This window comes from Oncorhynchus gorbuscha, linkage group LG09, assembly GCF_021184085.1.
Source record: "Oncorhynchus gorbuscha isolate QuinsamMale2020 ecotype Even-year linkage group LG09, OgorEven_v1.0, whole genome shotgun sequence".
Taxonomy (NCBI): domain Eukaryota; kingdom Metazoa; phylum Chordata; class Actinopteri; order Salmoniformes; family Salmonidae; genus Oncorhynchus; species Oncorhynchus gorbuscha.
In genome coordinates, this window is record NC_060181.1 from 52,700,712 (window position 1) to 52,717,712 (window position 17,001).

General features: G+C 44.6%; 1 pseudogene; it reads left to right on the forward strand.

The window, feature by feature from the left end:
• Window positions 1-17,001, forward strand: part of LOC124043748 — a 61,661-nt pseudogene that overhangs the window by 24,610 nt on the left and 20,050 nt on the right.

The following is a 17,001-nucleotide window of genomic DNA, read 5'->3' on the forward strand; positions in this document are numbered from 1 at the left end:
CTGTAAGTCGCTTTGGATAAAAGCGTCTGCTAAATGGCATATATTATTATTATTATATTAAAAACAATATTAGAATATTAAACATTAAACATTTTTTACAACATTAAAGTAATAAACTATCATCAATAATATTTTATTGACAACGTCCCTTTTTCAGGACCCTGTCTTTCAAAGATCATTCGTAAAAATCCAAATAACTTCACAGATCTTCATTGTAAAGGGTTTAAACACTGTTTCCCATGCTTGTTCAATGAACCATAAACAATTAATGAACATGCACCTGTGAAACGGTCGTTAAGACACTAACAGCTTACAGACAGTAGGCAATTAAGGTCACAGTTATGAAAACTTAGGACACTAAAGAGGCCTTTCTACTGACTCTGAAAAACACCAAAGAAAGATGCCCAGGTCCCTGCACTTCTGCATGAACGTGTCTTAGGCATGCTGCAAGGAGGCATGAGGACTGCAGATGTGGCCAGGGCAATACATTGCAATGTCCATACTGTGAGATGCCTGAGACAGGATGGACAGCTGATCGTCCTCGCAGTGGCAGACCACGTGTAACAACACCTGCACAGGATCGGTACATCTGAACATCACACCTGTGGGACAGGTACAGGATGGCAACAACAGCTGCCTGAGTTACATCAGGAATGCACAATCCATCCATCAGTGCTCAGACTGTCCGCAATAGGCTGAGAGAGGCTGGACTGAGGGCTTGTAGCCCTGTTGTAAGGCAGGTACTCACTAGACATCACCGGCAACAACGTTGCCTATGGGCACAAACCCACACAAAGCTTGCTGAAAATAAATGCAGTTGACAGTAAGATGACGAGTCTACTAATAAAACAAATGGTTTCTTTTTCTTTTCTTGTTTCTGCAGCCCTGTCTCCCCATCCCCATACCCCTGAACCAGCCCTACTCCCAACTGAAGAAGGATGTGAGCAGCATTGTGTTGAATGATATATCAGTTGGCATAATTGCAGGTACTGCAATGCATTGGGGACAGGAATGTGATTCTCCAGTCACTTGACACAGAGGTAGCCAGTATCAGAGCATTAAAGGAAGAGATGCAGGCTCTTAGAGATGGATGGGAATCTCTCCTGTCTGAGGCAACACTGATTGCTACGCAACTGGATGTTGTACCTCAATTTAGCAAGGAACACAGCCTCCAGAGGAAAAGGAAGAAATTCCATGATGAAACCTCTCAATAGGAGACAGCTCAGGACTGTTCAGCAGCGGTGGGTGTTTCAGAACAGTCTTTTTACTGCTATGGACAACATCATAAGTGACTTGGACACTAGGTTCCACACCACTGCAAAAATTGTAGAAGAACTTTCTGCTGTTCTAAAAGTTGGGCAGATTAGTGAGGATAAAGTCCCTTCAGTGTGCCAACCACTGATCATTAAGTATTCCAGAGATCTTACACCTGAGCTTCAAAATTAAGTAAGATACCTGAACACTGTATATGCTGCCACTTTTCCCCCTAAGTTGTCCCCTCTTGGTCCCCTGAATGCAATTTGTAAGATGCAGCTGCAAAGCATTTTTGGATAAGTGTGTATTGCTTTACGTATATTTTGCACACTGCAAGTGACTGTTGCTGGTGGCGAGAGAGCTTTCAGTGAGCTAAAATTGATAAACTATTGGAGGTCCGCTATGTCCCAGGACAGGCTTTGCAGTCTTGCCATGCTGTCCATTGAAAGTCAGTTAGCTAGAAAGCTGGACTTTAAAGACTTGATCAATGAATGACTTTGCTAGCAAGAAGGCTCGGCGCTGGGCCCTTGGTGAGTAAGGCTGAGCAAGGGCCAGTGATAACTGTTAAATGGCATGACTATGGATATTGGATCACTACACACATGATGCCCACAGGCTGACTGAGACTGAGAACAAGATATATCTCAAAGTAATGGCTGGATTGCCATAAAATGTGTTGTGCACATTCAAGACGCCAAGTGAAAGAAACCTATTGATTTGTTGACCACTTGACCTTTCCTCTAGTTCCACCATCAGGCCTTTTCATGTCGATTTCCATTTTGTTTTCCATTTCCACTTTTACATCTGCTTATTTTCAAGTCGGTATGTATATTTTGTTCAAAAATCTGCTGCTGATTTTATTATTTTGCTTGTTATATCATTCTATAGATGATAAGGTTAATTTCATTGAAGAGGTTAATGTATATTTAAGTTATATTTATTTTAAGTTATGCATTAATGTTAAGAGAATATTACATTCAAGAATTGTACCATTAAAATTACATTTAGACTGTAAAAGATGGCCTTTAGCACATTTCTTATTCCACTGTATGCAGAATGCTGCATGCATGTCTGCACAGTATTATATTTTCACAGCTCACTGTCAGTAAATATTGTACAGTAAATATTGGACTTCAAGAGAGTTGCAAGCCTGCAAAGGTAGTTATTTAAAGCTTTGATTGGGTCGATTGGGTTCTGGAGGTGTGTGGTTACAGCAATTGCGCATGGTTTGTGTGGCCTGTGGTGGTGGGGCCCAATGTGATACATTTTCATGGGGCCCAAAATCCCTGGCGGCGCCCCTGACAGTATGTGTCAAGTTCCAGCCTCAAGTTCATATAACTGCAATATCTGAAGGGTCTCTGTTTTTCTTTAATGAACCGAACCACTAATTTAGTGGTTAAATAATAAGTATTTATTTATTATGGTACTACTGACCAATTGAAATACATTTTAGCTGCACCGGGTAAACACAAAGCCTAGCCATTTCTTCCCGGCTGCTATACCAACACAAAAAGGTTTTGTTTTGCCTCTCCGTTTATGGCCTGGAGTGAGTGCGCGCTAGGCTATATATACAAAGAATCCCATCATTAACCACTGTCAGCAGCTGCTCGTGGTGTGCTATTTAAAGTGCTCTAATGTGTAATATCAGAAGAGCTAACATGGAAGGCAGCATGATGTTTCTTCCCACCCATGCGTTCACCTGCCCTGTTCATTCACATGTTTTCACACAAACCTCATGACTTGTAAAGCCTCTAGCAAGTATGCACCCTGCGTAGGTGTATTCCCATGTGGCTCAGTCCAGTTTCAGCTCCAATTGAAAGACGTCTTCAACAGTCCTCAGTTCAACATGAATTGGTTTGTGAAGTGGGTCGGTGAAATGTGATCAGTCTGCCATTGAACAAAGTAATATGGTGTTTTTTTTTTTTAATTACTTTGGGTCAGTTCATTATTTTTGCCGTTATGAAATGGGTGTGATTTGAAGTTGAAGCTGACCTAATTCATAGAAATCACAGAACATTGTTTTCTCAGGAGGCCCTTGGAAACAAGATGATTTTTGAAAAGGATTTTATCTACCAAATGATCAAACATATTTATAAATAAATAGCTAATAATGTTGTTTGCCTGCTGTTATGCAGTGACAATCTGTTATATTAACAGAGCTGTGAAAAACAAACAACTGGCTTCATGAGATGGTGGCAATAATTACAGTATGAAATATAATGCATGCCGTGCATACAGTATAAATGTCACGCCCTGACCTTAGAGAGACTTATTTCTCTGTTTTCGGTTAGGTCAGGGTGTGATAAGGGTGGGCATTCTAGGTTTTCTATTTCTTCGTTGTTTTAACCATGTGTGGTTCCCAATCAGAGGCAGCTGTTTATCGATGTCTCTGATTGGGGATCATATATACGTTGTTATTATCAGTTTGGGTTTTGTGGGGAGTTATTTTCTGTTTAGTTGTTTTGTTGCCTGACAGAACTGTGCGCTTTCGTTTTTCTACTTTGTTATTTTGTTGCGGTGTTCAGTTTTATTAAAAATCATGAACGCCTACCACACTGCACCTTGGTCTGCTGCTTCAACCCATGAGAGTTGTTACAGATCTCACCACCACAAAAAGGCCAAGCAGTGTGGTCAGGAGGAATGGACGTGGGAGGACATCCTGAATGGTAAAGGATCCTGGACGTGGGAGGAGATCCTGGCTGGGAAGGCGGAGGCTGCAAGGAGGGAGCAACTATACAAAGGGTCATGTCTAGCACGGAAGCCCGAGAGGCAGCCCCCCCCCCCCCCAAAATGGCGGGGGTGGCACACGGGGAGATTGGCGGAGTCAGAGGTTAGACCTGAGCCAACTCCCCGTGCTTATCGTGGGGAGTGTGCGACGTTGTTATGCGGTGATGTGCACCATGTCTCCAGTGCTCAGTCACAGCCTGGTGCGCTATATTCCAGCTCCCCGCATTTGCCGGGCTAGAGTGGGCATCCAGCCAGGACGGATGGTGCCGGCTCAGCGCTCCTGGCCTCCAGTCTGTCTCTTCGGCCCAGGATATCTTGCTCCGCCTCTGCGCACTGTGTCTCCGAGGCGTCTGCACAGCCCAGTGTGTCCTGTGCTAGCACCTCGCATTTGCCGGGCAAAAGTAACCATCCAGCCAGGACGGGTTGTGCCAAGCTTGAGACCGCCAGTGCTACTCCACTGCCCAGTGTATCCGGTGCCTGCTCCACGCACCAGGCTTCCAGTGCATCTCCCCAGTCCGGTGAGACCTGTTCCGGTTCCACGTACCAAGCCTCCAGTATGTCTCCCCAGCCTGGTAAGCCCTGTGGCAGCTCCACGCACCAGGCTCCCAGTACGTCTCGTCAGTCCGGTGAGACCTCCTCCGGCTCCACGCATGAAGAATCCAGTGATAATCCATGGCACGAAGCCTCCAGTGATGATCCATGGCACGAAGCCTGCAGTGATGATCCATGGCACGAAGCCTCCAGTGATGATCCATGGCACGAAGCTTCCAGTGATGATCCATGGCACGAAGCCTCCAGTGATGATCCATGGCACGAAGCCTCCAGTGATGATCCATGGCACGAAGCCTCCAGTGATGATCCATGGCACGAAGCCTCCAGACATGATCCATGGCACGGAGCCTCCAGACATGATCCATGGCACAAAGCCTCCAGTGATGATCCATGGCACAAAGCCTCCAGTGATGATCCATGGCACGGTGCATGCAGTGAGGATCCAGGGAAAGGAGCCTGCAGCGACGGTCCCCAGTCCGGGGCCTGCAGTGACGGTCCCCAGTCAAGAGCTTGCAACGACAATCTACGGCCCGGGGTCGCGGCGACGATCCCTGTACCGGAGGCACCACCGAAGTGGGGGGAGCCGGAAGCGGGGTCTGTGTCCCGCACTGGAGCCCCCACCGAGAGTAGATGCCCACCTGGACCCTCCCCTATAGGTTCAGGTTTGCGGTCGGAGTCTGCACCTTTGGGGGTGGGGGGAAGGGATACTGTCATGCCCTGACCTTAGAGAGCCTTTTATTTCTCTGTTTTTGGTTAGGTCAGGGTGTGATTGTTATTTTTGCCATGTGTGGTACCCAACAGAGGCAGCTGTCTATTGTTTTCTCTGATTGGGGATCATATATACGTTGGTATTTTCAAATCAGATTTTGTGGGGAGTTAATTTCTGTTTTGTTGCCTGACAGAACTGTGCGCTTTCGTTTTTCTACTTTGTTATTTTGTTGCAGTGTTGCAGTTGCAGTTTTACAATTTTTTATTATTTATTATTTTACCAACGCTGCACCTTGGCCTCCTTCTTCAACCCACGAGAGTTGTTACAATAACACGACAATTGTGAGCTGCAATATTAAATATAAACTCTACATAGATCTGATTTTCATGACTACATCACAGTGGCTACCGGTCGGATGAGTCTTAATGTCCAATAGTGATTTTTTATCTTAAACTCTTAAATGTAGTCAGTAGGGTGGATGAATGCATACACAAGAAAATAGACACATTCCAGACATTACTTACATTTATGTTTCTTGTAAGATAAATTTTTTTAAATTGGGTCTGAAAGATTCCACCCGATGATTCAAAATCGTTGGAAATCAGCTGTAATTCAAACTAAGCTTGGAAAATTTAAACTAATGAAAAGATAAGGGTGTGGAAATTAATATTATTTTTTAATTGCTTGTCATAACTATCAACATGACTGTCCCCTTAACTTTTTTATTTGAAATATTATTTCTTATACACTACTTGTGTGATTCATTATTTTGTTAGTTCCTGTAACTTTAGTTTTGCTTAACTATTTCCATAATTGAGGTGGGCATCTGACTTTGTTAAGTAAGCCATGGCTATAACTTTCTGCCACCTATTGTGAAACAACCACTCTGAGGTAACATAAGGACAATTGAATACTATCTGAATGCTTTCTCTTTTAGATACCCCTGCCCATGTCGTTTCCTCGAAGAAGCCCCGCAATCGTGGCATTTTGAAAGTCTTTTCTGCTGCTTCTGTCACAAAGAAAAAGAGCAAATCCCAGTCAACAACAATGCCCCCTTATTGGTGGAAGAAAATGGGACCATTTCAAAAGTAAGCTGTCTTCGTCCTTACATCCCTCTCTCCCTCTTGCCCTTGCTTGTGATATCGCCTATCTCTCCCTCACTCTCTCTATGGTCATTTAAGCATCTTGTGGTCAACATGATTGAGAGCAGCTTGATCGGTACACATGTTTTCTTTGCACAATGTCCTTTCATGTTCTCTGGTCAATACATTTTTGCAGTTCTGCCTTAAAAGTAAATATTTTACTGCCTATAAATCAACCCAGAAGATAGCATGAGTCAAAAAAGATATCAAATTAAATCAGCACAGACTGTAATGCATTATTAGACCACAGTCATTATTTGTCTGTGTTAAGGTGAATCACTTTACAGCAGGGATGGGCACCTTTGATGGGGGTGGGAGATCAACATTGAAAAAATATTTTTGCGCCCCCCTTCTTGACGGTGGAGAGAAAAATGCCACACTTTATTTGGAAAGTCCGGATTGGATAGTCCGGATTTTTCCATCTGTAGATGTAGATCGTCATACTACCAACAAACTATATGTTGATAAGCAACTGCTTGCTAAGGTTACAGGGATAGGGTTAGGTTTAAAACAGGGATGGGCAACTGCAAGGCCCTCGGATCAATCCCCCCTCCCTAAAAAATATACATTTTTGAATTTACATTTACATTTTACATTAAAGTCATTTAGCAGACGCTCTTATCCAGAGCGACTTTAGTCAGCGTCTCAATTTCCTGTTTCAAATTAGAATAGTAGAACACACAAGGTACAATTTGGAAATTTGGTTGTGCATCAGCAGTTTATTTCTTGTTACTCAATTAGCCCATGTGAACATTTTGATTGGTAAGTTAGTCTAGTTGATTGGTAAGTTAGCTAGCAATCTAAACTTGTAGTTGTCGAATTACCACCCGGCGGGCCCTCATTGATTTTGTTTGTCAGTCTCACTGAGATATCATATTAAAAACTGCAAACATTTCTCTCTACCCTATGGCAAAATGTGTAGAATTTCACATTTTGTGGTAAAACGGCTAATTTCCCTCACTGACCAATGGCCAAATTAGTAGAATTGCATGAAATGAGTTATAACATTTCTACATCTTCTCACCGCCTCATGGCAAAATGTGTAGAATTGCATGAAATTTGTTATACAAACGCTAAATCTTCTTTCCGTCCCATAGCAAAATGTGTAGAATTCCATTGCCGCCAGTTGCCCATCCCTGCTTTAAAGCATTCCCTATGCTGAAAAGGAAATTATAAAAGGCAATTCCATTTTTTGGGCAGATGACAAAGCCGCCCATGACTTTATGTGAACACTTAACAAACAACATGGCAGTTAACTTGCTACGATTAGGTAACTTGCTACGATTAGATTAGGTTATCAAGACGCATCTCGGGTGTCAGTTTCAGATTTATGCCTTACTTCAGCTTTTTACAGTGATTTGATATTCCAGGAGTTATTTGTCACGTCTCTTGAAGCCCCAAAATAAATTGCTAGGTCTCATGGAGAGGGGGCCATGTGCTAGTCTCAGTGTGGTTGTGACCTGTCAAGTCAATGTATACTCTGCTGCTGGTGTCTCAGGCGGGCTGTGGACTGTGAATACCCCCAGCAGTTCAAGTCACCATTACCAAAGGAGCAGTCTGTGAGATGCCAGCCCTCTGGACTGTGTCGCTTCCCTAGAGAAAACAAGTCTCTCTCTCTATGCTTGGAAAAGTGCAAAACCTCTGAACACTACAAACCTATTTGAGAACGTCAGCTCCCTTTGTGCCTGAAAAGGCACTCTGATCAAAGCAAATCTTTTTACACATTTCCCAAAAGCAAGCATGCCTGCTGAACACTGCGAGGTGTCTGAACTAATTGAAACCATGGAATCAAGTGAGCCTTCTGCACAATCTGCTGAACCCTGCATCATTTCGGACAAAATAAATAACTCTTTGGACTATACTGGACACCAGAAGGTCAATGGACAAATGGATCCCGCTGTGCAGATTGTCGATCATTACAGCATGAATGGAGAACATGCAGAAGAGAGCAAACCTTTTGTGCATTATAATGGACATTCTGGGGGGTATGAGCAATGCATCAACAAGCCTTGTGAGGACTATCCTGTTCTCCACAAGCACACTAATCAGTATAAGTCTTCTGAGTTAAGCAAATCATTTGAAGAATGTTCACAAAATTGTGAGTGCTTTGACTTCAGCAAGTCCTCTGAGCACTATGGTAATGACTGTCTAGCTTCTGTATTTAGCCAACACTGTGAACATTTCACAGAATGCTTCCAGTCATCTGAACAATGCAGGTCTTCTGATCAACACTGTAAGTCCTTTGAGTCAAGCGAACCTGCTGAGAACTCTGAGTTTTTAGCGCAATGTAAGATATCTGACTTCATACCTGACATCTCTGAATCCAATGAATCAAAAATATCATTTGAGGACTATACTGGAATTTGTGAGTATTCAGAAAAATACAATCATATTGATGACCCAACAGAATATAATGAGACTACAAAGCCAATTGATGAGGATTTAAAGCCCTCTCAGCCAACATTTCAACAAATTGAAATATGTGGGCTTTTTGACTCTGAGTTTTGCATAATATTAGAACCTATACATTCTTCAGATTTGAACATGCCTTCTCAACACTATGCTGAACAAGATTCTCCCAATGAAAGTAGACATGTCTTTGAAGTTCATGAACCTTCTGAGCAAACTCTGCTTGCTGAACAAAGCAATCATCAATCTGCGGACTATGATATGCCCTCTGGGCACTGTGAACTGCAAAACGCTTTCTATGAGCAAAGAGAGACAAGTGTACAGTGTGAACTCTCTGAGCAATGTAAATATTGTGAGAGCTATCCTTGTCAACATAAAAGCACAAATGACAAATGCTATGAGCCTAGCAGTTCATTTTATTATGAGGAAGACAAGTCTTCTGAGTGCTCATCCATTGAAACAAGGTCTTTTGAATCTTTGATTTATGACAGTATAAATTTAGACCCATTAACTGATTCAGCTGAATTCTATGAAGCCTTGGTGGAAGAAGGAGCACAGGACAAATCCAGCTCAGATATATGGGAATCATTTGATAATTGTACAGTTGTGGTAGAATGTGAGGAAAGCAATGCTGATGAAGACAAACCTCACTCGGATGCAGTCGTTGTTGAGGGATTCTTTGACTTATTTGATAAAGAGGATACTTATACTTTTGCCCAAAGGCAACCTTATACCTCCTGTTTTGAAGGGGGAGGGGTGCATGAGTTGTTTTTTGAACAATGCAAAACTCATGTGTCCATTATGAATGAGGAACAAACACAAATGCCCTGTGCCAAAAAAGGGCTTGAGGTTTTTAGTCAAGAAGTGGAAGAAGTTGATGAATCTTATGATGCTTGTGCTGATGATGGACAATTTAATGTAGACTGTACTGATGATGAGACATCCGCCTCTGGATCCTTTGCAGATGAGGAATCATGTGAATCTTGTTTTGAAGAAGCCACAGCTTATGAAGTTGAGTTTTATGAAGCTTTTGTAGCAGAAGACAATGCTATTGAGGCTGAGGCCTATGAGCCCTTTGTTGAGGAAGAGGAACTTTGCATTGCTGAAAATGAAGCTGGTGACGCTCAGGCCAATGGACCCTTAGTTGATGAGGACAACACGTACGACGAACACAGTGCAGAGGAAGCATCTCATGGATCCTCTTCTGACGTGTCTTCTGTTGAAGATGATGAAGCATCTGAGGGCCAAAATGATCAAACTTATGAACCATGCTTTGAAGAAGAGGAAACTTGTGATGAAGAATACCAGACAATATGCGTCGCAGAAGACGAATTATACAACCAATATGCTGAAGACAAAGCTTATGGATCCGATGGGCCGTGTGATAAAGATTGCGATGCATATGGCAGGGAACATACACAATTCTCTACCGAAGGGGAAGATAATGCACTATGCACTGAGGCCTGTGAACCAAGTGCTGAAGAGCACCATGAATATCAAAGTGAAGCCAATGAATCTAATGTTAATCAAGAAGCTAATGGATTCTGTACTGAAGAAGACTCTCATGATCAGTGTAATGATGAAATGGATTATGACAGCACTCCTGAGACACATTTGAAAGGTGAAGTCTGCACTGAAGAGCGAAAGAATGGTGCTCCATGTGCTGAGGAGAATGAATCCCCTGAATCATTTGAGGTTATAACCAAAGACACCGCATTATGCACTGAAGGGAGCAAACCAGCTATGCCTGATGGTATTGAATTCAATGGGGATCAAACGGATTCCTCCACAACCTCTTCCGAAGAGATAGATGAGCGAAGCAAGTCACCTGAATTGTGTGAGCAGCTAAACACACCATATCTGTCTCAGAACTGGGAGGAACACAATGGTGTCTCAGAGCATCTCCAACACCCAGAGTCAGAAGACCTTTCAGAGCAGGTGTCTGAGAAAACAAGCCTCCCTCTTGATGGTGCTGAACTTAGTAAAGACTCCATAGACCGCGAGCCACTTGCACATCACGCCGAACAAACAGAGCCCTCTGAGCAAAGTGAGCTGGATGAGAAAATGCAGTTGCATGAATTTTTTAAGATTGTGGCCTCTGAACAACTAAGTGAGGAGTCTGAGGAGGAGCTGAGTGACGATGAGTCCTTTGAGTCCTGTGAATGCGAGTACTGCGTCCTGCCTAGAGAACAGGTATTACAAGGTCTTTGCATCGTGCTTGAAATCCGCTGGAATAGCTGTGAAACGCACTTAACTTGATCAGTGCTCCGCTTTCAAATTTTAGAAGTGTGGAATATGAACGTTTCGCATGGAGTGACAACAAACTGAAATTTGCCAGAGAAAAGAGTGAAATGTGTTTGTCTAAGTATTAGGCCTATTTTTTACATATTGCATTGCACAGCAGATGATATTTCTGTCAAACTATAAAGATACGATCTACTCTCCTCCTGACCTGGTTATTTACTCTGCTGGGGCAAAGAAATTTGAATTGCACAGTGTTTATAGGATGCTTATTTGGTCATCACATTTCCTCTTGCTAGTAGAGTCGGTTTCACAGTGTTGCAGCCCTGCTATGTTGTTGTCTTAGGTCTCTCTTTATGTAGTGTTGTCTCTCTTGTCGTGATGTGTGTTTTGTCCTATATTCATATTTTATTTAGATTTTATTCATCCCAGCCTCTGTCCCCACAGGAGGCCTTTTGCTTTTTGGTAAATAAGAATTTGTTATATAAATGTTATATAAAAATAAAATAAAAATGGACCACTTGATAAGGGAATGGTTAGCTCATAGTCAGTCCACAGACCCATGACAGTCCATAGTCACATTGATATTTACTTTTCCATCAACTGAACACCAGCTGTTGGGAAATAGCTTTCTTATGCCCCCTTATGGGCATGCTCTTCTATAATTCAATTATCTCAAACTCACAAGCAAACGTTTTACCAGTGTGTTTTCTCACTACTACAAATTCATGAGGTAATGTTATTAATCATAAGTTTAATTCATGACCCACACACACACACTATTTAATGTGTTTTTGCATCATGCCACAGTGTTGTCTTGATTGGCACAAACATATCAAAATAATCCAATTTGAATCAATGAATATCATGGCATCATTTGGCTGTTCATTGACCTAAAGTCTAACTATTTGTTTTCAGATCCCGGCAAAACCTCTGCTACCTCAAATCAAGTCAAAAGACTCAGGGAAGATCTGTGTGGTGATTGATTTGGATGAAACATTAGTGCACAGTTCATTCAAGGTAAGCTGACATGAATGACCCGCTCTTTGAGGACAAACGCTAACAGAGAATACTTGATTGATTTCCACTCTCTCTTTTATACTAATTAGCAAAGCGCTCTGAATAGAATGTGGACAAAAACAAACAATACCTCACAAAGATGGGGTGCAATGAACTGAACTAAATAGTGTGTAAATGACATACAGGTGTGTGAACAGGTGATGAGAATTCAGGTGATTGGGATCTGGAGAGTGAGCTGCGTTCAGGGCATCTATGTGTTTGAAAATGTGAGCTGGGAAGTGAACTGCTTTCAGGGGATCTATGCGTTTGAGAGTGTGAGCTGGGAAGTGAGCTGCATTCAGAGGATCTGAGTTTGAGAGTGTGAGTTGGAAGCAGACTTACTTATTTGGAATGTTAATTGATGTTTATTTTTGTAATCAACCGCAGTTACCTATGCTACTCGGTATATCCACGATTGGCTGCATAATGGGTATAATGTGCTCTTCCCTATGCCAGGTGGCCTTGGCCATCTAATCAGTCTGTCCCAAAGAATGTCACAAGATAGGCCACAGGTTTAAACTATCAATGAAAGTGGCAGCATTTTATTGAAGGCGAGTGACACGGTGTAGTGTGTTTTTAATGGGATTGATTGTCCAAAAAGGTAACGGAGGGGTACGTATAGTAAATGAAAGATGTTTATTCTCAGAGATATATATTTCATGTCCTATTCTCTGAGAGATATACAGTGTGTCCTATTCTAACTTAAGTTGGCTTGTTTGCTTCCATAATATGGCAACTTTGATTTTAGAGTAATACTGTAAGTTTGGGTGTATGTATTCAACTAGACTACCAAAGCAAAGTCAAACTTGATTTTCAATACTCTTTAATTACATGTTACAGAGTAGTTTTAAAAATGTGTCTCTGTTTTATTTACGAGTGACTTCAGATTGGCATCAACCCTGTGCTCACTGACAAGGATGTCTGGGTGGCTACTACGGTCATGTTAGTGGTGGAATCACTGACATATGTTAAATGGATTTGAAATTAGTTTGCTATCTATGCATGTGAAACAATTATCATGGGGTAGATGGCGACGTGAACACGTCTGGTGTGCTGGAAGATCTTCCACAGAGCAAAAGAAAGTGTCTCTCCAAAATTAGCTGGCATCAAATTCTGACTTGGTGTCAGACGTGGCATGCAGTCAAAAATTGTCAAGTAAAACCTTGAAAGCATTCAAACTAGTGACATATGTATTTAAGAAAACCCATGCATATACAGTGCCTTCAGAAAGTGCTCATACCCCTTGACTTATTCCACATTTTGTTGTCTTACATCCTCAATTCAAAATTGATTAAAAATATGTTTTTCTCTCACCCGTCGACACACAGTAATGCCCCATATTGACAGTGAAAACATGTTTCTAGACATTTGATGACAGCTTTGCACACTCTTGGCATTCTCTCAACCAGCTTCACTTGGAATGTTCTTCCAACAGTCATGAAGGAGTTCCCACATGCTGAGCACTTGTTGGCTGCTTTTCCTTCACCATGCGGTCCAACTCATCTCCTTCCAACTCAATTGGGTTGAGGTAGGGTGATTGTGGATGCCAGGTCACCTGATGCAGCACTCTGTCACTCTCCTTCTTGGTGAAATAGGCCTTGCACAGCCTGGAAGTGTGTTGGGTTATTGTCCTGTTGAAAAACAAATGATAGTCCCACTAAGCGCAAACTAGATGGGATGGTATATTGCTGCAGAATTCTGTGGTACTGTAAGGGGTGTGTAACTGGTGGCAGGGAAGTCAGACGCAGGAGAGCAGAACTAGGTAATAGCCAGAGCAGTTTAATTCCAAAACCAACGAAATCAAGAAAATTACAAATGGGGTACAAAACCCGACGCACACCAGTCAACATGTGCACAAGCACTTACATCTCTCCTCCGGACCATACCCCTCCCAGTCTACGAGGTACTGAAGGCCCCTCGCCCAACGCCTCGAATCCAGTATGGAATTAACAGAGTACGCCGGGGCCCCCTCGATGTCCAGAGGGGGCGGAGGAACCTCCCGCACCTCAGACTCCTAGAGCGGGCCAGCCACCACCAGCCTGAGAAGAGACACATGGAACGAGGGGTTAATACGGTAATCGGGGGAAGCTGTAACCTGTAACTCACCTCGTTCAGTCTCGTCAGGACTTTAAATGGCCCCACAAACTGCGGACCCAGCATCCGGCAGGGCAGGCGGAGCGGCAGGTTTCGGGTCGAGAGCCAAATCGGGTCACCCGGTGCGAACACCGGGGCCTCACTGTGGTGATGGTCTACGCCGACTTTCTGGCGCCAGAACCAGCTGATACCCCAGTATGCACTCGAAGGGGGAGAGGTTAGTGAAGGAGTGACTGAGCGGGTACTGGGCCACTTCCTGGTTTACTCTCTCCACTTGTCCGTTACTCTCGTGGTGAAAACCTGAGGTAAGGTTGAACACCCTCCAGACCTTAGAAGTGAATTGGGGATCCTGATCAGATACTATGTCCTCAGGCACCCCCGGAAGACGTGTGTAAACAAGGCCTCCGCAGTTTGTAGGGAGACCGGGCAGCAGGAGGAGACGGCAGGACTTAGAGAAACGATCCACAACAAACTGGTTCGTGGTGTTTCCCTGTGATGGGGGGACATGGGTCAGGAAATTGATCGACAGGTGTGACCATGGCTGCTGTGAAATGGGTAAGGGATGTAGCTTACATTTACATTTACATTTAAGTCATTTAGCAGACGCTCTTATCCAGAGCGACTTACAAATTGGTGCATTCACCTTATGACATCCAGTGGGACAGTCACTTAACAATAGTGCATCTAAAACTTAAGGGGGGGGGTGAGAGGGATTACTTATCCTATCCTAGGTATTCCTTAAAGAGGTGGGGTTTCAGGTGTCTCCGGAAGGTGGTGATTGACTCCGCTGTCCTGGCGTCGTGAGGGAGTTTGTTCCACCATTGGGGGGCCAGGGCAGCGAACAGTTTTGACTGGGCTGAGCGGGAGCTGTACTTCCTCAGTGGTAGGGAGGCGAGCAGGCCAGAAGTGGATGAACGCATTGCCCTTGTTTGGGTGTAGGGCCTGATCAGAGCCTGGAGGTACTGAGGTGCCGTTCCCCTCACAGCTCCGTAGGCAAGCACCATGGTCTTGTAGCGGATGCGAGCTTCAACTGGAAGCCAGTGGAGAGAACGGAGGAGCGGGGTGACGTGAGAGAACTTGGGAAGGTTGAACACCAGACGGGCTGCGGCGTTCTGGATGAGTTGAAGGGGTTTAATGGCACATGCAGGGAGCCCAGCCAACAGCGAGTTGCAGTAATCCAGACGGGAGATGACAAGTGCCTGGATTAGGACCTGCGCCGCTTCCTGTGTGAGGCAGGGTCGTACTCTGCGGATGTTGTAGAGCATGAACCTACAGGAACGGGCCACCGCCTTGATGTTGGTTGAGAACGACAGGGTGTTGTCCAGGATCACGCCAAGGTTCTTGGCGCTCTGGGAGGAGGACACAATGGAGTTGTCAACCGTGATGGCGAGATCATGGAACGGGCAGTCCTTCCCCGGGAGGAAGAGCAGCTCCGTCTTGCCGAGGTTCAGCTTGAGGTGGTGATCCGTCATCCACACTGATATGTCTGCCAGACATGCAGAGATGCGATTCGCCACCTGGTCATCAGAAGGGGGAAAGGAGAAGATTAATTGTGTGTCGTCTGCATAGCAATGATAAGAGAGACCATGTGAGGTTATGACAGAGCCAAGTGACTTGGTGTATAGCGAGAATAGGAGAGGGCCAAGAACAGAGCCCTGGGGACACCAGTGGTGAGAGCGCGTGGTGAGGAGACAGATTCTCGCCACGCCACCTGGTAGGAGCGACCTGTCAGGTAGGACGCAATCCACGCGTGGGCCGCGCCGGAGATGCCCAACTCGGAGAGGGTGGAGAGGAGGATCTGATGGTTCACAATATCGAAGGCAGCCGATAGATCTAGAAGGATGAGAGCAGAGGAGAGAGAGTTAGTTTTAGCAGTGCGGAGCGCCTCCGTGATACAGAGGAGAGCAGTCTCAGTTGAATGACTAGTCTTGAAACCTGACTGATTTGGATCAAGAAGGTCATTCAGAGAGAGATAGCGGGAGAGCTGGCCAAGGACGGCACGTTCAAGAGTTTTGGAGAGAAAAGAAAGAAGGGATACTGGTCTGTAATTGTTGACATCGGAGGGATCGAGTGTAGGTTTTTTCAGAAGGGGTGCAACTCTCGCTCTCTTGAAGACGGAAGGGACGTAGCCAGCGGTCAGGGATGATTTGATGAGCGAGGTGAGGTAAGGGAGAAGGTCTCCGGAAATGGTCTGGAGAAGAGAGGAGGGGATAGGGTCAAGTGGGCAGGTTGTTGGGCGGCCGGCCGTCACAAGACGCGAGATTTCATCTGGAGAGAGAGGGGAGAAAGAGGTCAGAGCACAGGGTAGGGCAGTGTGAGCAGAACCAGCGGTGTCGTTTGACTTAGCAAACGAGGATCGGATGTCGTCGACCTTCTTTTCAAAATGGTTGACGAAGTCATCTGCAGAGAGGGAGGAGGGGGTGGGGGAGGATTCAGGAGGGAGGAGAAGGTGGCAAAGAGCTTCCTAGGGTTAGAGGCAGATGCTTGGAATTTAGCGTGGTAGAAAGTGGCTTTAGCAGCAGAGACAGAGGAGGAAAATGTAGAGAGGAGGGAGTGAAAGGATGCCAGGTCCGCAGGGAGGCGAGTTTTCCTCCATTTCCGCTCGGCTGCCCGGAGCCCTGTTCTGTGAGCTCGCAATGAGTCATCGAGCCACGGAGCGGGAGGGGAGGACCGAGCCGGCCTGGAGGATAGGGGACATAGAGAGTCAAGGGATGCAGAGAGGGAGGAGAGGAGGGTTGAGGAGGCAGAATCAGGAGATAGGTGGGAGAAGGTTTGAGCGGAGGGAAGAGATGATAGGATGGAAGAGGAGAGAGT